Here is a 27,869-nt window from a genome sequence, read left to right on the forward strand (position 1 = left end):
TCACGTCCCTCCTGGACTCCAAACATCGTGGGGTCGGCTCCAGTACCTGGTGGACTGGGAGGGGTATAGTCCAGAGGAGCGCTGTTGAGTCCATCCTGCAGCTGGAGCCGTGCGCCAGGAGGTGGGTGCTGTCACGCTAACTCCCACTCTGGCGCTCTACATCGCCAGTCTACTAACCACCAGTCCTGACAACCCACATTACGCACACCTGGCAACCATCATTGCGCACACCTGCTCCCCATTGTTATCACTCCCCAGTCCCCAGGAACGCCCTTCAGCTCCTCTCTGTGGAGAAAAAGTTTCAGCTGAATGCACGCCAAGATGACTGATACAGTGTTTTAATGGCGATATATTTATTTTATTTATTATTTCACCTTTATTTAACCAGGTAGGCAAGTTGAGAACAAGTTCTAATTTACAATAAAACAGTAGAAAAATAAGTCTATATACAATGTGAGCAGATGAGGTAAGATAAGGGAGGTAAAGGCAACAAAGAAAAAAGGCCATGGTGGCAAAGTAAATATAGCAAGTAAAACACTGGAATGGTAGATTTGCAGTGGAAGAATGTGCAAGGTTGAGATAGAAATAATAGGGAGCAAAATAAATACATAAATACAGTAGGGGGAGAGGTAGTTGTTTGGGCTAAATTATAGATGGGCTATGTACAGGTGCAGTAATCTGTGAGCTGCTCTGACAGCTGGTGCTTAAAGCTAGTGAGAGAGATAAGTGTTTCCAGTTTCAGAGATTTTTGTAGTTCGTTCCAGTCATTGGCAGCAGAGAACTGGAAGGAGAGGCAGCCCAGAACATCAGCTGACTGGATTTGGGAGAAGGAGAAATGGGGAAGGCTTGGGCAAGTTGCTGTGGGGGATACAGTGCTGTTGACCGGGGTAGGGGTAGCCAGTTGGAAAGCATGGCCAGCCGTAGAAAAATACTTATTGAAATTCTCAATTATAGTGGATTTATCGGTGGTGACAGTGTTTCCTATCTTCAGTGCAGTGGGCAGCTGGGATGGGGTGTTCTTATTCTCCATGGACTTTACAGTGTCCCAGAATGTTTTTGAGTTTGTGTTGCAGGAAGCAAATTTATACTGCTCATAAATATACTGTTCATAGCATTTGAATAGTACTAATTTGGACAGAATAATATTAGAATGTGATCCAATAGGGGTGAAAATGCCTTCAAACCATAAACTCAAATAGTTTCTCCTCAGCCCCCCTGCACTACTAGGCCTACCTCTGGTATGGTGTGTAGGAGACCCCATTGCCGTATCTCCGCTCCCTAGAACCACATTGATTATGCCCAGGTTGGTGATCCATTTATTCCAGTTGACTTCCTCCACTCTGAGATGACAGGTTCAAGTCCAGAGGACACATGCACCAATTACTGTCTCTGAGTCTATGACATCCATCAGCTGTCACAGACAGCAGATCAATGATGCAGCACACTGTGTACCAGCTGCTGCTGTGCATGACAGCAGTGCAATCAGTCATTCAATTCTAGACACACACTCTCACAGCTAAAGTTGAATGAGGGGCTTTATATTTTATTTCCCTGATGTGATGGGTTCTTGTTGAAATGGTTTTGTGTTGGGATGATTGTCCTGTTACTGATATTGGATGCAATCAAAACTATGGAGTTCATTATTTATTTTGTATGTTATCCAGTAGGAATGTACAGGTACAGTACCAGTCAAAAATTTGGACACACCTACTCATTCCAGGGTTTTTCTTTATTCTTGTTATTTTCTACATTGCAGAATAATAGTGGAGACGTCAAAACTATGAAACACATATGGAAACATGTAGTAACCAAAAAACTGTTATCCAAATAAATAAATAAAATATATATTTGAGATTCTTCAAAGTAGCCACCCCTTGATTGATGACAGCTTTGCACACTCTTGGCATTCTCTCAACTAGCTTCATGAATGGATTTCAACTAACAGGTGTGCCTTGTTGAAAGTTCATTTGTGGGGTTTTTTCCCTTGGAGCCAATCAGCTGTGTTGTGACAAGGTAGGGCTAGTATTCAGAAGATAGCCCTATTTGGTAAAAGATCAAGTCTATATGATGGCAACATCTGAAATAAGCAAAGAGAAAAAACAGGCCATAATTACTTTAATTCAGTCAATCCAGAAAATGTCAAGAACTTTGAAAGTTTCTTTAGGTGCAGTCCCAAAAACCATCAAGTGCTGTGATGAAACTGGCTCTAATGAGGACCGCCACAGGAAAGGAAGACCCAAAGTTACATCTGCTGCAGAGGATAAATTCATTAGTTACCAGCCTCAGAGTTCAAGTAACAGACAAATCTCAACATCAACTGTTCAGTGGAGACTGTGATTCAGCCTTCAAGTTTGAATTGCTTTAAAAAAAACACCACTAAAGGACACCAATAAGAAGACTTGCTTTTTATTTATTTTGTACCTTTATTTAACTAGGTAAGTCAGTTAAGGACACATTCCTAATGTCAATGATGGTCTAGGAATAGTGGGTTAACTGCCTTGTTCAGGGGCAGAATGACAGATTTTTACTTTGTCAGCTCGGGGATTCGATCTTGCAATCTTTCGGTTACTAGTCCAACACTCTAACCACTAGCATACCTGCCGCTCCGGGCTTCACCGTAGGGATGGTGCCAGGTTTCATCCAGATGTGACGCTTGACATTCAGGACAAAGTGTTCAATCTTGATTTCATCAGACCAGAGAATCTTGGTCAGAGTCCTTTAGGTGCCTTTTTCTGAGGAGTGGCTTCCGTCTGGCCACTCTACCATAAAGACCTGATTGGTGGGGTGCTGCAGAGATTGTTGTCCTTCTGGAAGGTGCTCCCATCTCCACAGAGGAACTCTGGAGCTCTGTCATATTTAAATCAAATTCTAGGTCACTTCCCTGACCATGGCCCTTCTCTCCCGATTTCTCACTTTGGCCGGGCGGCCAGCTCTAGGAAGAGTCTTGGTGGTTCCAAACTTCTTCCATTTAAGAATGATGAAGGCCACTGTGTTCTTGGGGACCTTCAATGCTGCATACATTTTTTGGTAGCCTTCCCCAGATGGACAATTGCTTCGACCTCGTGGCTTGGTTTTTGCAAAGACATGCACTGTCAACTGTGGGACCTTATATAGACGGGTGTGTGTCTTTCCAAATCATGTCCAATCGATTGCATTTACCACAGGTGGACTCCACTCAAGTTGTAGAAACATCCCAATGATGATCAATGGAAACAGGATGCACCTGAGTTCAATTTTGAGTCTCATAGCTAAGGATCTGGATAAATACGTAAATAAGGTATTTCTGGTTTCTATTTGTAATAAATTTGCAAAAAAAATCAAAAAACCTGTTTTCTCTTTGTCATTATGGGGTATTGTGTGTAGATTGATGAGGAGGAAAATGTATTTAATCTATTTTAGAATGAGGCTGTGATGTAACAAAATGTGGAAAAGGGGAAGGTGTCTGAATACTTTCCGAATACACTGTATATTGGCAACCTGAAACACCATCAGCGGTCCATCTCTCCAGCCCTGGTTCTCAGGTCCTTGCCCACCCCAGAACAAAGCTGCCTACTCAGGCAGCAGGGCAGGCTCCTCTCCAGGTCCAGGATGGTGATTGCCTGCTGTAGACACATATGTTCATAACAATGAATGAGCTATGATCAAACTGTCCACCAAAACGAGCAGCACAGTGCCATTTCCTTGCATCAGTCAGTCCGGCCGTTTGTCCATCAGTCCGTGGTGGATCACCTGTAGTTTCCAGATGCTGGTGCTCTCCAGGGACATCTTCTCCACAGTGCGGCTCATGACGGTGATGAGCATGTTGAGCAGCAGGATGTATGTGAGCATGATGTAGGAGATTAGCAGCAGAACACCTCCTTGTAATGGTACCTAGAAAAAAAAAATCCTTATTGCCATAAATAACTCCCCACTTTTCCACCGTGATAGCTAGTATAGTTGAAGTCGGACGTTTACATACACTTAGGTTGAAGTCATTAATAAAACTCGTTTTTCAACCACTCCACAAATTTCTTGTCAACAAACTATAGTTTCGGCAAGTCGTTTAGGACATCTACTTTATGCATGACACAAGTCATTTTTCCAACAATTGTTTACAGACAGATGATTTCATTTATAATTAACTGTATCACAATTCCAGTGGGTCAGAAGTTTGCATACCCTAAGTTGACTGTGCCTTTAAACAGTTTGGAAAATGCAGAAAATGATGTCATGACTTTAGAAGCTTCTGATAGGCTAATTGACATTTGAGTGTGGATGTATTTCAAGGCCAACCTTCAAACTCAGTGGCTCTTTGCTTGACATGTTTTTTATTGTTTTATTTCACTTTTATTTAACCAGGTAGACCAGTTCAGAACAGTTCTCATTTACAACTGCAACCTGGCAAAGAAAGCAAGTGCGACACAAACAACAACACAGAGTTACACATGGAATAAACAAACATACAGTCAATAACACAATAGGAAAAACATATATATACAGTGTGTGCAAATTAGGTAAGATTGGGGAGGTAAAGGCAATAAATAGGCCGTAGTGGTGAAGTAATTACAATTCAGCAATTGTAGTGATAGATGTGCAGAAGATGAATATGCAAGTAGAGCTACTGGGGTGCAAAGGAGCTAAATATATATATGTATAATAACAATATGGAGATGAGGTAGTTGGATGGGCTATTTACAGATGGGCTATGTACAGGTGCAGTGATCTGTGAGCTGCTCTGACAGCTGATGCTTAAAGTTAGTGAGGGAGATGTGAGTCTCCAGCTTCAGTAATTTTTGAAATTCGTTCCAGTCATTGGCAGCAGAGAACTGGAAGGAAAGGCGGCCAAAGGAAGAATAGGCTTTGGGGGTGAGCAATGAAATATACCTGCTGGAGCGTGTGCTACGGGTGGGTGCTGCAATGGTGACCAGTGAGCTGAGATAAGGCAGGGCTTTACCGAGCAACGATTTATAGATGACCTGGAGCCAGTGAGTTTGGCGACGAATATGAAGCGAGGGCCAGCCAACGAGAGCATACAGGTCGCAGTGGTGGGTAGTATATGGGGATTTGGTGACTTAACGGATGCCACTGTGATGGACTGCATCCAATTTGCTGAGTAGAGTGTTGGAGGCTATTTTATTTATGACATCACCGAAGTCTAGGATCGGTAGGATAGTCAGTTTTACGAGGGTATGTTTGGCAGCATGAGTGAAGGATGCTTTGTTGCGAAATAGGAATCTGATTCTAGATTTAAGTTTGGGTTGTAGATGCTTAATGTAAGTCTGGAAGGAGAGTTTGCAGCCTAACCAGACACCTAGGTATTTGTAATTGTCCACATTGTCACGACTTCCACCGAAGTCGGTTCCTCCCCTTGTTCGGGTGGCGTTCGGCGGTCGGCATCACCGGTATTCTAGCCATTGTCGATCCATTTTTTATTTTCCATTTGTTTTGTCTTGTTTTCCTACACACCTGGTTCTCATTTCCCTCATTAAGTTTTGTTTATTTAACCCTCTGTTCCCTCCCATGTCTTTGTGTGGAATTGTTTATTGTAAATGCTGGTGCACATGTTGACTGGTGCGCGACGGGTTTTGTACCCATGTCTTGTAATTCTTTATGCCGTTGGTTTTGGTATTAACCTGCTCCGGCTATTACCTAGTTCTGCTCTCCTGCATCTGACTTCCCTGCCACCGGTTACGCACCCCTGACACACATATTATAAGTCAGAACCATCCAGAGTAGTGATGCTGCATGGAGGGGCAGGTGCGGGCAGCGGTTGGTTGAAGAGCATGCATTTAGTTTTATTTGCATTTAAGAGTAGTTGGAGGCCACGAAAGGCCTCCAACTGCTCATCTGGAGGCTCGTCTGGAGGGTAGTTAACACAGTGTCCAAAGAAGGGCCAGCAGTATACAGAATGGTGTCGTCTGAGTAGAGGTGGATTAGAGAATCACCAGCAGCAACATCGTTGATGTATACAGAGAAGAGAGTTGGCCTGAGAATTGAACCCTGTGACACCCCCATAGAGACTGCCAGAGGTCCAGACAACAGGCCCTCCGATTTGGCACACTGAACTCTTGTACTTTTTGGAGAAATGTCCTCTGGTCTGATGAAACAAAAATAGAACTGTTTGGCCATAATGACCATCGTTATGTTTGGAGGAACAAGGGGAAGGCTTGCAAGCCGAAGAACACCATCCCAATTGTGAAGCACGGGGGTGGCAGCATCATGTTGTGGGGGTGCTTTTCTGCAGGAGGGACTGGTGCACTTCTCAAAATAGATGGCATCATGAGGAAAATTATGTGGATATATTGAAGCAACATCTCAAGACATCATTCAGGAAGTTAAAGCTTGGTCGCAAATGGTTCTTCCAAATGGACAATGATACTTCCAAAGTTGTGGCAAAATGGCTTAAGAACAGCAAATTCAAGTTATTGGAGTGGCCATCACAAAGCCCTGACCTCCACTCCACCCTATAGAAGATTTGTGGGCAGAACTGGAAGAGTGTGTGCGAGCAAGGAGTCCTACAAACCTGATTCAGTTACACCAGCTCTGTCAGGAGGAATGGGCCAACATTCACCCAACTTATTGCGGGAAGACTGTGGAAGGCTACCCAAAACATTTGACCCAAGTTAAACAATTTAAAGGCAATGCTACCAAATACTAATTGAGCGTTTGTTAACTACTGACCCACTGGGAATGTAATGAAAGTTATAAAAGCTGAAATAAATCATTCTCTACTAGGATTAAATGTCAGGAATTGTGAGAAAATCTTCCGACTTCAACTGTATATGCCATATATAATGGCTGCTTTGGCATCACCTAGGTGGGTGCTAGACATTAGTGGATGAGGTCAAGGAGAGTGCCCCTCCTTTCTTTTCAAAGAGCCTTCATCTGGAAAATCAATTATAACCCCTCTGTGAACTCTCGAGGTCTCCCATGCCAATGGTGAACTTGAACAGCTCCATGGTGTTGTGAGAGACGTTTCCTAAATGAATCCTCTTTAATGAGAGGGAAAAAGGTTATACCTTTTTTCAGCTGTGTTGTTTATTGAATGTGCTGTTTTATTGGCCGTTGATTCAGGTTCCATTAGCAAAGTGACCACTGTTATGTTCCCCAGGAAGAAAACCAAAAATTGGTGCTCAAACAGAGTGGGGAACTAACAAAGAGCCGCTGACAACAACAAAAATGAAACAGGTGGGGTTTTAGGAGGGTTTCTGAAAGACACTCATGGTGGTGTCCAATAAAAATTTGACTAGCAACAATAACTGGGACCTAAAAGACACCCAGTAAATGTGCCCAGGAAGAGGCAAACAAAAGAAAAACCCATACCAAACTTAAAAGCAGGAAGCAAACCAAAAGGTGGAGCAAAACAAAGACAGGGAAAATCAGACAAATCAAATAGGGAGAGCCAACTAAAGGTGTTAACGTTCCACATCTCTCAAGACAACTGGGCTAGCCACTCTTAAATTTCACCCGGGCCAGTACAGGTGAAAAACCTTCCAACTGACGAGATGGACAATCCAGCAAAGGTGTAAAACCTGACTAACGTGGTGATACCAATCAGTGTGTCCCACATGCTAACATCCAACCTCTAAATACAAATGGAAACCCCAAAGACTATAATACCTTCACCCTTAAGACAACAAATACATACAATATTTTTGTTGTACAAGTTTGCACACAACCAACAGAAATCAACTTCCATCTCTCAATATGATCCATTTAAATGCATCACCACTTAAATGCATCGCCTTTTCCAATATAAACATGATGTCTACTGGCTGTCAACAATTAAATACAAGACAGTCACCTTTTTTCTCTCTTTTTTTTCTCTGCCTAAAACTCAGAAGTTTTTGAGAAACAGAGATAAAATCATGTAGGTTTCTATGACTCTCATCCCCTTGGAACAAACGAAAGCAAAACAAAACATTTTTTTTTTAAACAGCAAAACATGCAGTCAAAAAATATTTGAGGCAGGGATACACACTTGAAAGGCAATCAGCAATGGGGGACGAAGGTAGGAAAACACATCATCAGGAGTGACAAAAGCAGACAACTCTGGCGCGCTCATTTAGAAACCTGCCTACATCCCTTCAGGAAATCGAACTTGCTAATGTACTTAGCAGTGCCTGCATGGTCCACACAATCATCGACCCGGGGCAAAGGGTACAAGTCTGACTTGGTAACGGCACTGAGTTTCCGAAAATCAAAACAAAACCACAGAGACCTATTCGCATTAGGTACTTATATACAGGGTGAACTCCATGGACTGTTGCCATGTTGTGCAATGCCATGCTCAAGCATGAACTCCACCTCACTGCAGAGTTTCTTTCTCTTTTCAGTATTCACTCGATAGGCATGTTGTTTGATTGGGACAGAGTCCCCAACGTCAATGTCATACCCTAGTACATTTGTCTGAGTTGGCTCATCTGAGAATAAACCCTGATATTCTAAAAGAAAGTTGCCTTTTTCCTCTGGAGACAAGTGTGTCAAAAAGACAGCAAGGTTTTCAAGAATCTCTGAGTTACTCAGCCACCCCACAGACACTGGGTATATTGGGCTTTCCTCGTGTTCTTGAGGAAGACTATAGTCAAATGTGACAGCAGTGGCCACAGGCAGAACATCACTACCAGATTCCACCGACTTCTCCGCCCAAACGTAACGGGTGAAGTATGATTTCAACATGCTGACACAGCCATGTTTTTTTCCTGCGCTTTGGTGAGGTGATGATTTACATTTTAGTCACTTAGCAGACACTTTTATCCAGAGCGACTTACAGTTAGTGCATTCATCTTAAGATAGCTAGGTGGGTCAACCACATATCACAGGCATAGAAAGTACATTTTCCTCAATAATATCAGTAGAGTCCGAGCTAGAAGGGGGGGTCAAGTGCATGTACTGCTAAACAATTCTTATAATTTGTGGGGGGGGGGGATTATTTAAGATACTGTTTGAAGAGGTAGGGTTCCAGATGTTTTCGGAAGATGGGCAGGGACTCTACTGTCCTAACATCTGGGAGAAGCTGGTTCCACCATTGGGGTGCCAGGACAGAGAAGAGCTTCGACTGGGCTGAGAGGGAGCTGCCCTCCCGTATTGGTGGGAGGGCCAAGAGACCTGAGGTGGCATAACGGAGTGCTCGAGTTGGGATATAGGGTTTGAGCATAGCCTGAAGGTAGGGAGGGGCAGTTCCTCTTGCTGTTTCGTAGGTAAGGACCATGGTCTTGTAGTGGAAAATGATGATGATGTATTCCAGATTACTACGTTTTTTCACTATGGGGTAAGGGCCTGAATATAACGAGCTTGCAACGGTGACACCAGAACAGGTAACAAAACCAAGACATGGTCACCAACATCGAAAGTGAAGGATCGGGCCTTTCAATTGTACCAAGCTTTCATTTTCATTTGCACCTTCTCCAGATTCTCACTGGTAAACTGTATCGAAAGCACTAACGTGTTCCAACAGATTGTTTTTTGTGTTTAAGGTGTCTTCTTGCAACCGCTCTCTCAGCAAGCTCAAAAGACCTCTGACATGATGTCCAAACATAAGCTCATTCGAAATAAAACCAAGAGATTCCTGAACAACCTCTAGCGCTGCAAACAGTCCCAGTTATTCCCAAACCCATAGCAGTACGATCTAAACATAGACTTCAAAGTCTCGTGAAATTGCTCAAATGCACCTTGAAACTCTGGGAGGTATGCACTATAGTGGTAATGGGTAACACCCAACTACTGTAGCACTTGCGGAAGTCCAAATGTTGAAAATAATTTTACCAGTGCCTTAACAATACTGGGACCCAAGATTTTCCTCAGTGGAATGGCCTCAGGGAAACAAGTAGCAGCGCACATGATGGTCAAGAGAAACTGGTTGCCACTTTTTGTTTTGGGCAAAGGAGCAAAACAATCCACCACCGGCTGAAAGGTTTGTCAAAAGCAGGAATGCTCTGCAAATGTGTAACAGTTACAGCTTGGTACGGTTTACCTGTCCGCTGGAAAACGCGACAGGATTTACATTAAAACACAACATCCTGTTTTAGACCCGGCCAGACAAAGTTACACAAGATATGGTCATACATCTTGTTGACCCAAAGATGGCCTGTCATACTACCACTGTGAGCCAACCTCAATACCTCTTGTCTGGAATGGCAATTTGAGATACACCGTGCCAATCGTTTTCACCAGAAGTGGAGAGAGAATCCCATTTCCTTATTAGAACACCATCTCTGTCAAAGTAACCCACAAAACTTCATCAAACTCCTTCTCTGGATGTACTGTATCTCAGCAAAAGGAGAGGAGAGGGAAACATCTTTACTCTGATGCTTCCTAGACATTGAAGTGTCAACTATAGGGAACCTCTCTTTCTTCAGCGGTCCTACAAACGTGCTCACCTTTGGGGTTTTCAAAGGAGAGGTCAACTCAGGTTTACTGAAATCAGGGTCACCCATAAACATCTCAGACAGATCGACCGTGGTGGGATTGCTGACATCCTCAACACTAGAGTTGCTCCCGGTGACTTTCTTAGACATAGCACATGTAATGGCACACTCTGGGAACACTCTAGGGTTCTACTCTGGGTTCCTTACAAACAACAGGATTTGGCACGAACTTCCCTCCAGCCAAATCGTTTCCGAAAATGATTGAGACCCCCTTCACTAGGCCTCACTCCAACGACAACGGAACCAGAAATAAGATCAGACTCGAGTTCCACATTATACAAAGAAACTTACATGTAGCCCCATCTCCACTTCTTGTACTAACACACCGTAATCAGTTCACTGTAACTGTAAAAAGTGTCAAACTAAGGCAAAACACCGTCCAAAATGAAGAACTGGGCTCCTCCAGTGTCTGGCAGTATTTTCACCTGCTGCTTAAAACCTCTTACAGCTACCCCCCTACTTTTTTAAATTTCCGCCTTTAGACATACCCAATTCTAACTGCCTGTAGCTCGGGCCCAGGACCGAAGATATGCATATTCTTGGTTTCATTTTAAAGAAAACACTCTAAAGTTTGTGTAAATGAGAATTTAATGTAGGAGAATATAACACAATAGATCTGGTTTAGATAATAGAATGAAAAAAACATAAGTCTTTTCATTTTTATTGTTGTATCATCATCTTTAAAATGAACAAGACAAAACAAACATTCAGATAGGATAATGGGGACAAATTCAGTGAAAAACATAAGAGGGCAACAGTACTTGTGCAAAGTTTCATAATGATGACTTCCAAAATGAGTGTGCTACATGACATTTATCATGAAGTCACCCAGGTGTCCCACACAGGTAGCCCAAATGTACCCAAGTGGCCAAATTGGTGGAGTTATACATTTTGAATGGAATAACTATATACAAAATACCAAAATGGTATTCTAACACCCCCCCCCCCCCCCCAAAAAAAAAAATGGAGAAAAAACATGAAAGAGAGACACACCAAACATGTGGAAGAAGGTGCTCTGGTCAGATGAAACCAAAATTGAACTTTTTGGCAACAATGCAAAATGTTATGTTTGGCGTAAATGCAACACAGCTCATCACCCTGAACACACCATCCCCACTGTCAAACATGGTGGTGGCAGCATCATGGTTTGGGCCTGCTTTTCTTCAGCAGGGACAGGGAAGATGGTTAAAATTGATGGGAAGATGGATGGAGCCAAATACAGGACCATTCTGGAAGAAAACCTGATGGAGTCTGCAAAAGACCTGAGACTGGGACGGAGATTTGTCTTCCAACAAGACAATGATCCAAAACATAAAGCAAAATCTACAATGGAATGGTTCAAAAATAAACATATCCATGTGTTAGAATGGCCAAGTCAAAGTCCAGACCTGAATCCAATCGAGAATCTGTGGAAAGAACTGAAAACTGTTGTTCACAAATGCTCTCCATCCAAACTCACTGAGCTCGAGATGTTTTGCAAGGAGGAATGGGAAAAAATGTCAGTCTCTCGATGTGCAAAACTGATAGAGACATACCCCAAGCGACTTACAGCTGTAATCGCAGCAAAACGTGGCGCTACAAAGTATTAACTTAAGGGGGCTGAATAATTTTGCACGCCCAATTTTTCAGTTTTTGATTTGTTAAAAAAGTTTGAAATATCCAATAAATGTCATTCCACTTCATGATTGTGTCCCACTTGTTGTTGATTCTTCACAAAAAACACAGTTTTATATCTTTATGTTTGAAGCCTGAAATGTGGCAAAAGGTCGCAAAGTTCAAGGGGGCCGAATACTTTCGCAAGGCACTGTACATCTGTATATCTAAACTTAGATTTAGCTTTCCATGACTTAGTCACCATAATGATTGATATATAAACAGCTGAAGATGTGCTTTACCAAAACAATGCTTTGCGTAACATGCGTGGCTCCTTCCGGTGTGAATCTTCAATGGCGAATGACCCTCTTTACGCCGGAGTTTACTACATGGGTTGGTCTTCCAACATATAAACATTACATATTGCCGTTTACCTCAGCTCATTGGCTAGATTTCAAGATGATCAGTGAGTATTGGGTTAAAATACAGTCATCAACGAAACAGCGGTCATATCATTGGTGCATAATGATGTCACTACTTGTTGTCTTCAAATCGGTTTATTTCAGTCAATATGTCCGGCGAAATGACCCATCAGGTTTGGTTGTGTTACAAACAAACAAACCAGTTGATTGCACTAAAACCAAACATGTGTGTATTTACATCGAATGTGTCGTCGAAAATGGAATGAGACTGAAATCATGACACAAGTGGTTCACAAAATGTTTCGTGTTAGGCTATAAAAATGTATTTTATCAAACAAAAGACCATTTATTGTGTAACAATGAGCATTGGGATTGCAAACAGAGAAAGATCGTCAAAGGTAAACAATTTATTTTATTGCAATTTGTGATGTTACGCCTGTGCTGGTTGAAATATATATTTTTTTATGGGGCTTTGTTCTCAGATAATTGAATCGTATTCTTTCGCAGTAAATCCTTTTTCAAATCTGATAACGCAGTTGGATTAGCAAGATTCTAGGCTTTCGACCCATGTGAGACACTTGTATTTTCGGGAATGTTTAATATGACTATTTATGTAGCGATCACCGTATGTTGTCGAATTTCATCCCGCTAACGGGTTCGGTGCGCATAGAGTTTAACAGCATTGCCACTCTGCAGAGACACGAACCCGTCTGAAACAAAGGGTTCATACACATCTGATCCAAAATATTGTTTAAGAGATACACCTGACCCAACCAGAGACTTAGTTGGTTGGAGTGCTCCCACAAGTAGAAACAGCTTTTTCTCTGTCTCATTTTCCTTTTTCAACTTAGGACACTGAGAGACAATGTGTCCTTTCTCATGGCAGTAATGACAAATTGGCTGATACAAAAAACAGTTTTCTGCCGATCCTTATCTTTGGCCACTGTAGAAAAAGACTGAAACCTCGTGGTTGGTGACTTCTCTGGATAGCTTTTTGCATAGGGATAACTACTGGGTGCTTTTTTATGAAGGTAGTTTTATGTGTCAACACAAACTCATCTGCAAGAACTGCAGCCTTCTCAAGAGTGAGATCAACCCTTTAGCAACCCTTCCGTGAAGGAAACTGTCATTCTTTAAATAAATAAGAATGTACACATACCACGCTGCACCTTGGTCCGACCCTTATAACGAACGTGACAGAAACTAGGAAGTGAAATAGAATCCAAAGTGATATATTGTGGTAGACGGTTTTAGCAACAGCTGTGCTGGACTGTAGTCTATATGGATGATAGTTCTGATGGTATGGGTGGGGATGATGAAATTCATAGACTTGAATGGTCTGTGGTGAAAAGTAAAAGTAAAAAGAATGGCACTGCTAGTAGTGCTGCTGACAGCTGTGGCACTTCTAGTGTTGAGAACGTGAAGAGGGTGAAGGTAGTGAAAAACAAAAGTAATGATGTATCGGAGTGGAAAGTTGTAATCGTGTTTGATGCGACCAAGGGGTCTCATCTGCACCGTTTTCGGTTATCGAATGGTGTTAAGAAAAATATAGTTGAAGTCATTAGCCCGGTTCATTGGTAGTGGTAGACTTAATATTCTGTGCTGACCATGTTCAGCAAGGGAAGATTCTGAAAATGAACACTCTGAATGGGAAGAAAATCACAAGTCATGTCCCTGGAGAGGGGTCATTTCTGGGGTTCCAATGTGTCCATAGATTATGTTAAATAAAATGTAGAGGGGGGCATTGTGGTTGAAGCCAAAATGCTTTTCAGTAAGAAAGAGGTGCAGAGAAGTGAAAGCCTGTCATTAATATTAATGTTTGAGAAGCTTTTACCTAATAAATTACAGATGGACTTTCTGGCATTCACTGTTAGAGAGTTTGTTCCTACTCCATTAAGGTGTGAAATGCCAAAGAATGGGACATGTAGCGGCTCTGTGCAAAGGAAAGAAAAGATGTGCCAAGTGTGAAGGGGAACATGATTATGGTGAATGTGGGAACAATGTCAAGGTTAGCTGTTGTAATTGTGGGGGGGAACACATTGCAGCATTGGTGGATGCCAGGTGCAGAAATAGGCTACAGAGGCCCAAATATATAAAATCACTCATAATGTCTCATGCAGAGGCTGCAAGGCAGATTGGTGGAACAAGCAGAATGATGGAGATAATAGGGTTACTCCTGGAATAAGTGGACCTACTGTAGGAAATGCTGCTTATTTTGTGGCGGGGCGGGCACCTGCAAGGCTGACTTCTGTCTTCAGTTGAAGGGTGTTTCTTCTGACACATTGGTGCAGCTGGCTTCCGGGTTAAGTGGGCGGGTCATGTATTGGAGGACGCATGAGTTGCAGAAATTAGACAAGATCGTAATTGAAATTGGCAGAAAAGGGGAGTAAAATACACCTGAATATATACATATAATAATTGTTCTCACAAATGTGTAGTGTGAAAGGACACCTTAATAGTTAATCAGATTTACTTTATATCCTTCATTAGAAGGGTTATCAACCTGACTGTGTGGAAAGAAGTACAGCCAAGTTGAAGATCATTGTGGAAGCAGCAACCGAGTTTTCAGGAGTAACAGGTGTTACTGTCACCATGATTGTTGACATGTTGACTCCTAATAATACTAATGATGTAAAGTCTCAGTATAATGATCATTAGAGTTATGGTTTTTGTTTTTCCTTCAGTGGAATGCCAGAAGCCTTGTTGCGGGAGTTTCAGGAGTTTAAGATACAGTTGAAGTCGGAAGTTTACATACACTAGGTTGGAGTCATTAAAACTCGTTTTTCAAATTTATTATGTACAAACTATAGTTTTGGCAAGTCAGTTAGGACATCTACTTTGTGCATGACACAAGTAATTTTTCCAACAATTGTTTACAGATGGATTATTTCACTTATAATTCACTGTATCACAATTCCAGTGGGTCAGAAGTCTACATACACTAAGTTGACTGTGCCTTTAAACAGCTTGGAAAATTCCAGAAAATGACGTCATGGCTTTAGAAGCTTCTGATAGGCTAATTGAAATAATTTGGGTCAATTGGAGGTGGACCTGTGGATGTATTTCAAGGCCCACCTTCAAACGCAGTGCCTCTTTGCTTGACATAATGGGAAAATCAAAAGCCAAGACCTCAGAAAAACATTATAGACCTCCACAAGTCTGGTTCATCCTTGGGAGCATTTTCCAAACACCTGAAGGTACCACATTCATCTGTTCAAACAATATTACTCAAGTATAAACACCATGGGACCACGCAGCTGAACGTACTTTGGTGCGAAAAGTGCAAATCTATCCCAGAACAACAGCAAAGGACCTTGTGAAGAAGCTGGAGGAAACAGGTACAAAAGTATCTATATCCACAGTAAAACGAGTCCTATATCGACATAACCTGAAAGGTTGCTAAGCAAGGAAGAAGCCACTGCTCCAAAACCTCCATAAAAAAAGCCAGACTACGGTTTGCAATTGCACATGGGGACAAAGATCGTACTTTTTGGAGAAATGTCCTCTGGTCTGATGAAACAAAAATAGAACTATTTGGCCATAATGACCATCGTTATGTTTGGAGGAAAAAGTGCAATGTTTGCAAGTCGAAGAACACCATTTAATCCGTGAAGCACGGGGGTGGCAGCATCATGTTGTGGGGGTGCTTTGCTGCAAGAAGGACTGGTGCACTTCACAAAATAGATGGCATCATGAGGAGGAAAATTTACATGGATATATTGAAGCAACATTCCAAGACATCAGTTAAAGATTGGTCGCAAATGGGTCTTCCAAATGGACAGTGACCCCAAGCATACTTCCAAAGTTGTGGAAAAATGGCTTAAGGACAACGAAGTCAAGTTATTGGAGGGGCCATCACAAAGCCCTGACCTCAATCCCATATCAAATTTGTGGGCAGAACTGAAAAGCATGTGCAAGCAAGGAGGCCTACAAACCTGACTCAGTTATACCAGCTCTGTCAGGAGGAATGGGCCAAAATTCATCCAACTTATTATGGGAAGATTGTGGAAGGCTACCCAAAACGTTTGACCCAAGTTAAACAATCAAAAGGCAATGCTAAAGGCAATGCTACCAAATACTAATTGAGTGTATTTAATCTTCTGACCAATGGGAATGTGATGAAAGAAATAAAAGCTGAAATAAATAATTCTCTCCACTATTATTCTGACATTTCACATTCTTAAAATAATGTGGTAATCCTAACTGACCTAAGACAGGGAATTTTTACTAGGATTAGATGTCAGGAATTGTGAGAAACTGAGTTCAAATGTATTTGGCTAAAGTGTATGTAAACTTCCGACTTCAACTGTGTATGAAATTGATTTAGAGATCAAACATGATGTGATATGTGTTCAAAAAACATGACTTGGACCACATCTTGTTTTATTTTTCCTGGTTATTGCTCAATCAGATCTGATATTGTACAGGGTGGTGGTTGTATATAATATAACTGTCCCATCTGAATATGAATGTTTGATGGTGGAAATCTACAGTGCATGTAGTAATATTAAGTTATACAATTTGTACAACCCTTGTCGTCAACTATCTGTAGTGATCTTTGATGAAATATCAGGAGAATTGAGCTCTAGAGAGATATTGTGCGGCGACTTTAATGCACATAGTAGTTTATGGGGAAGTAGAGATACAGATGCTAATGGTACTATTGTGGAAGATATGATGGAAACAAGAGCATTAGTATGTCTTAACGATGATTGTGGTACAAGAGTTGATGTTGTTAAAGGGGTTACATCCTGCCTGGACCTCACAATGGCTTCTAACTCTATTGCATCTATGTGTGAATGGAATGGAATGAAACATTCTACTGTTGGAAGGGATCATTTCCCGGTTTCGAGTACCATGAACTTTGATGTTATTATTCCAGATAGGGTACCATTCAGAAGATGGGGCTTTCATAAAGCAGACTGGGAAACGTTTGGTGATCATTGCTTAAAGTAATTTGGAGAGTTGTATTTATAAAGGCCGGTTGATGTATGTGCTGCCTCTGTGACATCTGATTTTAAGTGCTGAGAATTTATATCTACCAGTGAGTGAAGTGGGTGACTAAAGGAAGGTGGTTCATTGGTGGACTGAAGAGTGCACTGCGGCTATTCAAGAAAGAAATAGTGCTTACAGAGTGTTGCATAGGAATATGACTACTGAGAATCTAGTTGACTTCCAAAGGAAAGATAGACTTTTTAGTTTGCAGGGTTTTTAAGTCTGTCATAGAGAAATGCATGGAGACAGTTCTGCTTTACAATAGGCAGGGGTACTGAGCTGGGGGATGTATGGTCTATATTGAAGAAGATGACTGGATAAAGCAAGTCTACTCGAATTCCAGTTTTGGTTGTGGGTCAAAAAATGGCCATAATTGATCAAGTAAAAGCTGACTTGTTGGGGAAGATATCTGCTAAGGTACATATTGGGGTTACTTTGGATGAAGTATAGTGCATTCGGAAAGGATTCAGACCCCTTGACTTTTTCCAAATTTTCTTAGATCCTCTCAAGCTCTGTCAGGTTGGATGGGGAGTGTCACTGCACAGCTATTTCCAGGTCTCTCCAGAGATGTTCAATTGACATTCAGAGACTTGTCCTGAGGCTAATCCTCCATTTTATTAGCTGTGTGCCTAGGGTTGTTGTCCTGTTGGAAGGTGAACATTCGTCCCAGTCTGAGGTCCTGAGCGCTCTGGAGCAGGTTTTCACTCTAGTAACTCCCCATCCCGCATGCGGGAGCGTAATCATCGACTGACACTAATTAGCATAACGCAACGGACATAAATATTCCTAGAAAATATTGCTATTCATGAAAATCACAAGTGAAATATATTGAGACACAGCTTAGCCTTTTGTTAATCACCCTGTCATCTCAGATTTTCAAAATATGCTTTACAGCCAAAGCTAGACAAGCATTTGTGTAAGTTTATTGATAGCCTAGCATAGCATTTTGCCCAGCTAGCTGCAGGTAACTTGGTCACGGAAATCAGAATAGCAATCAAGTTAAACCGTTTACCTTTGATGAGTTTCGGATGTTTTCACTCACGAGACTCTGAGTTAGATAGCAAATGTACCTTTTTTCCAAAAATATTATTTTTTATCACAAAAACGGCGAAGAATATTCCAAATTTGCTCCATAAAATCGACAGAAACATGGCAAACGTTGTTTATAATCAATCCTCAAGGTGATTTTCAAATATCTATTCAATAATATATCCATCGGGACAATTCGTTTTTCAGTTGGACCGATTGGAATAATGGCTACCTCTGTATTTTATGCGAGAGTCACTCTGGGAGCCATCAGGTGACCAGTTGCGCAATGTAGCCGCTTACAGGTATTCTTCAACATAAATGCGTAAAACTACGTCACAATGCTGTAGACACCTTGGGGAATACGGAGAAAAAGTAATCTGGTTGATAGCCCATTCACTGCTCAATAGGGAAGCATTGGAACGCAGCGCTTTCAAAACATGAGGCACTTCCGGATTGGATTTTCTCAGGCTTTCGCCTGCAATATCAGTTCTGTTAATATTCTGACAATATTTGTACAGTTTTGGAAACTTTAGAGTGTTTTCTATCCTAAGCTGTCAATTATATGCATATTCTTGTCCTGGCAAAATATCCTGTTTACTACGGGAACGTTATTTTTCCAAAAATGAAAATACTGCCCCCTAGTCACAAAAGGATCTCTCTGTACTTTGCTCCGTTCATCTTTGTCTGACGCAAACCCAACACCTCTCATCACTCCGAGAACACCATCCCCACAGAGAAGCATGGTGGTAGCAGCATCATGCTGTGGGATATTTTCACCGACAGGGACTGGGAAACTGGTCAGAATTGAAGGAATGATGGATGGCACTAAATACAGGGAAATTATTGAGGGAAACCTGTTTCAGTCTTCCAGAGATTTGATACTAGGATGGAGGTTTACCTTCCAGCAGGACAATGACCCTAAGCATACTGCTAAAGCAACACTCGAGTGGTTTAAGGGTAAACATTTAAAGGTCTTGGAATGGCCTAGTCAAAGCCCAGACCTCAATCCAATTGAGAATCTGAGGTATGGGGGCCTCCCAGGTGGCGCAGTGGTCTAAGGCACTGCATCGCAGTGGCTACCAACTGCAGTGCACGCTGACCAGGTCGGTAGGTGTACGGTGTTTCCTACAACACATTGGTGCGGCTGGCTTCCGGTTTGGATGTGCGTTGTGTCAAGAAGCAGTGCGTCTTGGTTGGGTTGTGTTTCGGAGGATGCATGGCTCTCGACCTTCGCCTCTCCTGAGTCCGTACGGGAGTTGCAGCGATGAGACAAGACAGGATACCAATTGGATACCACAAAATTGGGGAGTAAAGGTGGGTAAAATAATTACAAATAAAAGAGAATCTGTGTTATGACAAAGATTGTTTCAAGTCAGAACCCATCCAACTTGAAGGAGCTGGAGCAGTTTTTCCTTGAAGAATGTGCAAAAATCCCAGTGGCTAGATTTGCAGCTCTAATTGCTACAAAGTATTGACTCAAGTTCTATTTTTTGTCTTATTTCTTGTTTGTTTCACAATAAAACATATTTTGCATCTTGTGTGAATCAAATGATATAAACCCTCAAAAATCTATATTTTAATTCCAAGTTGAGAGGCAACAAAATAGGAAAAATGCCAAGGGGGGTGAATACTTTTGCAAGACACTGTAGCATTTCCCTGGCATCCGCCAATCACAGATTCGTCCGTTAGAATGCCAGATGGTAAAGCGAGATTCATCACTCCAGATAATGCATCTCACTGCTCCAGAGTCCAATGGTGGCAAGCTTTACACCACTCCAGCCAACGCTTGGCATTGCGCATGGAGTTCTTAGGTTTGTGTGCAGCTGCTCGGCCATGGAAACCCATTTTATGAAGCTCTCAACAAACAGTTCTTGTGCTGATGTTTCTTCCAGAGGCAGTTTGGAACTTGGTAGTCAGTGGTGGAAAAAGTACCCAATTGTCAAACTTGAGTAAAAGTAAAGATGCCTTAATAGAAAATGACTCAAGTAAAAGTGAAAGTCGCCCAGTACAATCCTACTTAAGTACCAAAAGTTAATGTAATTGCTCAAATATACTTAAGAAAAGTAAAAATATAAATAATTTCAAATTCCTTATATTAATCAAACCATATGGCCCCATTTTGTTGTTTTTTACATGTATCGAATAGCCAGGGGCACGCTCCAACACTCAGACATACTGCACCACTTGGGAGGCCGAACCAAACCATTTTGACACTGTACGCACTACAGCGCTCACCAGTTCCGTTCTGTGAGCTTTGTGTGGCCTACCACTTCGCGGCTAAGCCGATGTTGATCCTAAACGTTTCCACTTCACAATATCAGCACTTACAGTTGACCGGGGCAGCTCTAGCAGGGCAGAAATTTGACAAACGGACTTGTTTGAAGATCGAAAGTCACTGATCTCTTCAGTAAGGCCATTCTACTGCCAATGTTTGTCTATGGAGATTGTATGGCTGAGTGCACGACAAACATGTTTTTTGTTTTGTTTTCTTGAGTAAGGCAGCTCCAAAATGTTCAGTGTTCTGTCACTCATGTTCTGTCACTCACCCCTTGGGTGCTGCCATAGAGTTACCTTAGAAGTGCCCATCCAAGAAGGCTCAAGGTCATTGGCCACAGATAAAATTATGTCAAATCACGTTATATCTACAGTAGCTTTGATTGGACTGAAGCATGATTTGCGCCGCATTCAAAACAACTGGCAACTCGGAACTGCAAAATCTGACTTTAGTGAGTTGAAGACAACTGGGAACTCAGAAAAATTGAGCTACGACTGGGAAAAAAGTTTTGAACTTTCATCCAACTCGGAATTGTATTATATCCAACTCGGAATTGGGAACATGGGCCTCTTTCTAGAGCTACGACCTGAAGATCACATCATGATTCAAATTTTATTTATTTGAGTTCCCAGTTCTCATCGGCCATTGGACATAAACATTACACAACAAGTTTGAAATCGCTAATTCAACAATGAGTGGTTAGGAAGGAATCTGTGGCTAACTGCAAGTGCTGCAAAGCAATCACTAGCCTGCTACTCAGTGGAGAGGGTGTGTGGTCCAAGTCTGGGGTCTCTTTTCCAAGCTTAAAAGGATAAGCATGCAACACCATGGGCCAGAAAATGTTGAATACATTGGCTATGCTGTCAATCCAGCCTGACTTTTGCGGTGCTCAAAACAACAGGAAACTCGGAAATGGGAAATCTCAGACTTCAGTGAGTTCAAGACAGCTGGGAACTTGAGGAAAAAAATTAGCTCTGCCCGGAAAAATATAATTGAACGGTAATCCAACTTGGAGTTCCAAGTCAGGAACTCTGGCCTCTTTCTGGAGATCACTGACGTCATGATTCAACCTTGTTTTTTTGAGTTCCCAGTTGTCTTGAAAGCACCATAAATCCAGAGAACGCCAGACTTTGATGACAAAGTTTGATGCCAAAGTTACACACAAAGGACCGCTGTGCCACCTTCCTGTTCAAGTGAGCACAGCACAACAAGGTGAGTCAAACATGTCTTGTATGCTGCTGCATAAGTTATGTAATATGCCAAGGAGATAGTATTACTTTCTTAGCTACAGTATACATAAGTATATGTTGTGTAGTAAGCTGTTAGTACCCCAAGTGCCTCACCCTAATAATTTGATCTATTTTCACCTACTGTTCTGACTTGGTGGTGCACATGTAGCCTATAATTTGTTTTTGAGAAATGTTATCATCGAATATTGTAAGAGCTTTCATTGTCTGCTTATATGCCCCCGTTTTTATCTTACGGTTCTGACCTGGTGTACAGGGAGAACACAAAGTACGGCCCATGTTCTGAATTCTGTCGCTGTACATTTCAAAAGTGCTTCACAAATAGTTATATTGACTGCGTCCTTCCTAGCTCACTCAATGTTTTAATGGAAATTACGGATTGCCTCTTCTCCGCTTGTTGTCCCCTTATGTCATAGTTTGTACATCTCAATAGTCAGTAGAAACAACATTTGTTTAAGCAAGTCAGCCATATCAGCTGTTTTTGTAAAGGCAGTAAATGAGGCTGAATGAACTGTTTCGCTACCAGACAAGGTTCCGCTGATAGCCAGGTGTAGCAGTGGTATAGTGCAATTAATGTATTGTTTAGTGTTGTGCAGTGGCCTTGCTGGCATACATCCCACTTTTTTTACCTCACCAAGATGTACATGCTAAAATTACCACTGCTTGGGAGAAGGTGCGTAAGAGCTGACACTGCAACCAGTCTGTCAACTCTCTGCAGGTGGCAAATAAATCTCCATAAATGAAGAATTAAGCACGCTACAGAGGCAAACAAAATGAAAAACCTACACCAAACTTAAAGGCAGGACACAAACCAAAAGGTGGAGAAAAATGAAAACAAGGGAAATCAGATAAAGGATTGTTTTTCTATAAATAAAATTGGGAGAGCCAACTAAAGGTGCTAACCCTCCACATCTCTTAAGACAAGTGGAGCACTGGGCCAGTCACTCTTAAATATCACATGGGCCAGCACAGGTGAAACACCTTCCGATTAATGAGATGGACAAACCAGCACAGGTGTAACACCTACTGACTAATAAGGTGACACCACATCCAACCTCAAAATATAAATGGAAAAACCAAAGTCTGTAACACCACTGCTGTGGAGGGACCGAGAATGCGTTATTACGGTCCATTGACAGTTTTTAAAAATATAAATCATATTGTTGGTTTATACTGTCTCATTTGTTTTCAGTGTTTTAGAAGTGTCATTGTACGAGGGAACTGTTATCTAACAGTTTTGATAGGTCCTTTGATGGTGTTGGAAGAATAAACAGATTCATTTTGAATTCATGAGCCACTGACGGGTTGTGTTTCTGTGTCCCTGCATACAAACGTGACAGAAGAGAAATGAAATACCTGCTGAAAAACCAAAGCAGAAGACAACGTAGACAAAGAGAAAGCGCAAGATATCACTTAGGATCGTCTGCAAAGGAAAAAGAAGACATAGTAAAAAAGAGAGTATCAAAGGAACTGTGGATTATAACTACAGCTGGGTCACGACACCAATGTTGTCCGATTCATACATTTATTGTAAATACCCCATGGCAATGAATCCTATAGCTTATCTATAGGAGTGTGACCAGGACCTGTCCAGGACTGCTGATCTAGGATCAGGTCCCCCCCCTGTCCATATCATTTTATTCAATATGATCTAAAAGGCAAGTGATCCTATATCAGCACTCTTACTCTGAGAGTCTTTGTGAAAACAGGCCCTGGTATCCATTATACCTTCTTTATCATAACACTGTAGATGCCTATGTGTCCGTATCCCCTGGAGAAGTAGCACAGGGTGACCCGGCTGAGAGACAGACACAGCACAAAGAACCCCAGGTACTCCACCCTCCCACAGCAGTACAGCACAGAGGAGGACAGGAAGATCGTCTGCAGAAAACTACATACAAAGTCAACTTGAACTCGAGTTTTATCACTCACTCCAAAAAATAACCTCTGACACTTACAGTATGAAACAGTCATTTCCTAGCCACACATGCATAGAGCTGCCAATAAACGTCCATGAGCAACATGGCATGGCTTAGGATGGCTTTCACACATACAGTATGTAAAATCACACATCACACATGCACACACCCCTCCTGGGAATAAGTGACAGGCTTCCACTGCTGTAAAAAGTTGACCCACTAGACTCAGGAATTACTGTCTGGTATGCTCCAGAGTAAAAGGTGGCTGGATATCAGAGAGTGAGAGAAATTGAGCTGAAGTGAAAATTGTTTCTATGGACAGCACTTTGGCAACACTGATTTGATCTCCTGCATGATGTTCGCCTGGATCCAAACTGAGTTGCTCACTTTCAGCTAGAATAATGTATCTTATTGTGATCATGCAGAAAGACCTCACCGTTCCCTTCTTCCTCTTGTAGGCAGTTACGAAAAACATCTGAGCAGTGAACTTGTCCCACTCCTCCAGTTCAGAGGCTCAATGTTAAGCATTCTAAAATAAAATGGATACTACTACCCACTGGGCACACATTTGTTGAATCAACGTTGTTTCCACGTCATTTCAATTAAATTAAGTTGAACCAATGTGGAATAGACGTTGAATTGACATCTGTGCCCAGTGGGTAGAATCACGCTTTGATGCAAGTAGGTCTTACTTTTGGTCTCTCTTTCTCTTGAAATGCATTTTCTTACAGTACACGTACCCCGAGACACACCCACAGAGAGGTTGGAACACAGGGTCAACTACCGCGCAGCACCCCTGGAGCAGATAAGGGTTGAGTGCCTTTCTCAAGGACACAACGACAGGATATGGCATTTAGAGCCCCATTTAAACCTGGTGCTAACATGTCCTTAATCTTGTGCACATTCTGATTGTACCCACTTTTCTAGACAGGTTTAGACGATTAAAAGATGCATTGTGATCTGATCTTCCTGACCACCTCCGAATGTAGTCAGGCACATTGTGTGTAGACGGAGCTGAACAGTGAAATCATTTAAATAATCATTATCCAGCCCTCTTAAATCATTGACAGGAGGCACCATTTTCTCAGGCCATCAATATGTGTCTTTAAATAAATACATATTATTTTGAAAGAATATTTCTGAAATCATTTGCATACAGGGAGGGATCAGGAAATCTGGTCAAAATGCAGACACAGTGTAGATACATGTGAACAGAATCAGGACAACGGATGCATTGTAGCACCAAATGGGGCTAATGATTTGATCCTTATTATATTAACACTGTAGACAATCTCCAGGGCAGAATTATTCTCCTAGGAGTCACGGTGAGGCCAAATCATCCAGGGAGGAAGGGACAGGTCTGTACACCCACTCAGTGAATTTACGGGACAGGTGTCTGGTCTCCCTCTCATGAAACTCATGATGCATCATGTTCTCAAACAGCTAGAGGAAGAATACAACAATTGGCCAACACGTAATGGAAGGATGTAGCACATTATCATAAACACATATGGAGGAACAATGTATTTTCTTCTGATGTCTAACATGAACAAAATATTACATTAAAGATCAGATGGCTTAATTTGTAAACAACAAACTGTTGATCTGTTCTCCAGTAGGTCTACATAGAGTAGTGGGCCGAACAACCATACAACATTACTCCATATCAAACACGTTCCTAATCCTGATCTTGCCAAACTCGGCAGACAGTTTTATAAGCGTCAGGCCCTGGTTGTTGTCCAAGTCCTCCAGCCTCCACCTGGGGTGCAGGCGAGCAGCAGTAGAGAGGTGATGTAGTCGTACATGGAGGTGATGAAGTCTGTGTTCTCTGGTGTGTTATCACTTGACACCACCACCAGGGCATGCAGCACCATGTTACCCAGGGAGTCCCTCTCTCTCACATCCACCCAATGGTAGGAGTTCTCCAGCAGGAAGTCATCTACCTCAGACTGGTTGGTGCAAACAGCCAGGGGCAGAGTCAGCTCACCTGGAACACATTTCCCTCACTTTAATGTATTTTCCATCACTCTACCCACCACAACAGTGACAATTGTATTTTCTGGATATGCAAACACACTTTCTGTAAGGTTTCACAAAACACTTTCATACAATTCCCTAAGTCATTAACAAGGGAATTATTATTCTCTCAGAGGAATGACTAGAGGTCTGACAAGCAGGAAAGTCTGTTGCAAACCTACCAGAGGAGGGCACTGTTCAAGGCTCAGTGATACTGACACACTCAACAAACTACAGCAGAAGCTGAGTAGTTCATGAGGCTGGAAGAATTTCCCACAGGCTTCGGCATGGACTTCTGCTCCTTCCTTGATCAATAGCTGAACAGAATAGGCACTCCTTCTCTCAATGGCAATATGAAGGGCTGTTTGCCCTGAATGATACAGAGAAAGAAAGGATAGACAGTCAGAAAATGCATGGCCTTACACATAAACTAACATGACTGTATTTTTATATTACATTGGTTGAGGGCTGTGTACATAAAACTGAGTTGTCAGAAGCATGGTGTAGAATAGATGAACAACATGTAATGATAATTCTGGTTATATGAAAGTTCACCTTTGTAATAGCTGTCGGTGTATGCTACATTTATAAATTATTTGATGTCCCCCCATCTTCTCTGAGATGTCAAGGAGAAATGTAATTGCGTTATTTCTGCCGTCTCTCAGATTCAGTAGAGCCTTCAGCAGGGTGTTTTTACCATACGATTGATCTAGGAGAGCAGGAGGTGAAAGAATGGAGTATAAAAGAATACACAGACTAAAAATATTATCCATTTACGTTCATTTTTTTTGTCATTTAGCAGGCGCTGTTATCCAGAGCGATTTACAGGAGCAATTAAGGTTAAGTGCCTTACTCAGGGGCACTCCGGCAGATTGTTCACCTAGTCTGTCCAGGGATTCGAACCAGCAAACTTTCAGTTACTGGCCCAACACTTTAGCCACTAGGCTACCTGCGTTACATTACAGGGCCCTTATAACTGTGTAATCACAGTGTAACAAATATTGTAATTAACTCATTCTTACATTGTACTTACAATGTACTTGGGTTAGGGATAGGGTTAAGGCTAAGGTTACAGCTATAAGTACAATTTATAACCATTCTAGGGTTAAGGTTGAGGTTAGGGTTGAACTGGGATGTGGACATGAAGATAGGGTTAGGGTAATGGCTAGGGTTAAGGCTATAGTGTACCCGGGGTGTGGACATGAAGCTGTAAAGTACTAATGTACAATGGTATCCTAAAATGCAAACATTATACAATACTACAGAATATAATACACAGTCTGCCTAACACTCAGTGTTGGAGAGCTTCCTCATGGACTGATGCAGGTACTGAACCAGACCCTCAAGCTTCATGACATTCCCAGTGGACACAGCCTCAAACAGCGCCCCCTCCTCGTTGTTCTCCTCCAAACCTTTTCTTTTCCTACAAAGAAACATGTTAGACTTTAGTATTGGGAAAGCATTTATTTTTCAATTAGAAAACAAAATACACATGGTCTTGACCAAAAGAGCTTTAAAACAAAAGGCCTTATTCTAATGATATTGTAAATGAGCTTCTGATTAACAAATCCTTCCCCCTGAGGAAGACAGGTGTGTCCTCTCAAACAGTGTTAAAACTGTTATTATTGTTACTACAATATGGCTATAAACACCAATTGTCCCCATTCAGCACAGTATGTGTTATTATGTTCAGTGAACGGCACGTCTCACTTGTCAAAGTTGAGATTGAATCTTATCTTTAGTATGTCCATGGTGGTCAGGCTTCTTCACCTGTCTGCTCTGTGCCCTCTCATCATTCTTCCTGTCAACTGTCTCCAGAGAGAAGGTAGTGTACTCTAGGTCCATTGCCTTGCTCATAATGACTCCTCACACCGATGGTCTGGAAGAGACGATACAATGATAACACATCACATTCATGTAAATACAGTGTGTTCAGTATGTTATAAATCCCCTGAGAGGATTTACCA

General features: G+C 41.8%; 1 pseudogene; it reads right to left on the reverse strand.

Moving 5' to 3' along the window:
- Positions 1–274: 274 nt before the first annotated feature.
- Positions 275–27,653, reverse strand: LOC123999782 (annotated as a pseudogene).
- Positions 27,654–27,869: the final 216 nt, after the last annotated feature.

Source organism: Oncorhynchus gorbuscha, linkage group LG16 (genome assembly GCF_021184085.1).
Source record: "Oncorhynchus gorbuscha isolate QuinsamMale2020 ecotype Even-year linkage group LG16, OgorEven_v1.0, whole genome shotgun sequence".
In the NCBI taxonomy this organism is placed as follows: Eukaryota; Metazoa; Chordata; class Actinopteri; order Salmoniformes; family Salmonidae; genus Oncorhynchus; species Oncorhynchus gorbuscha.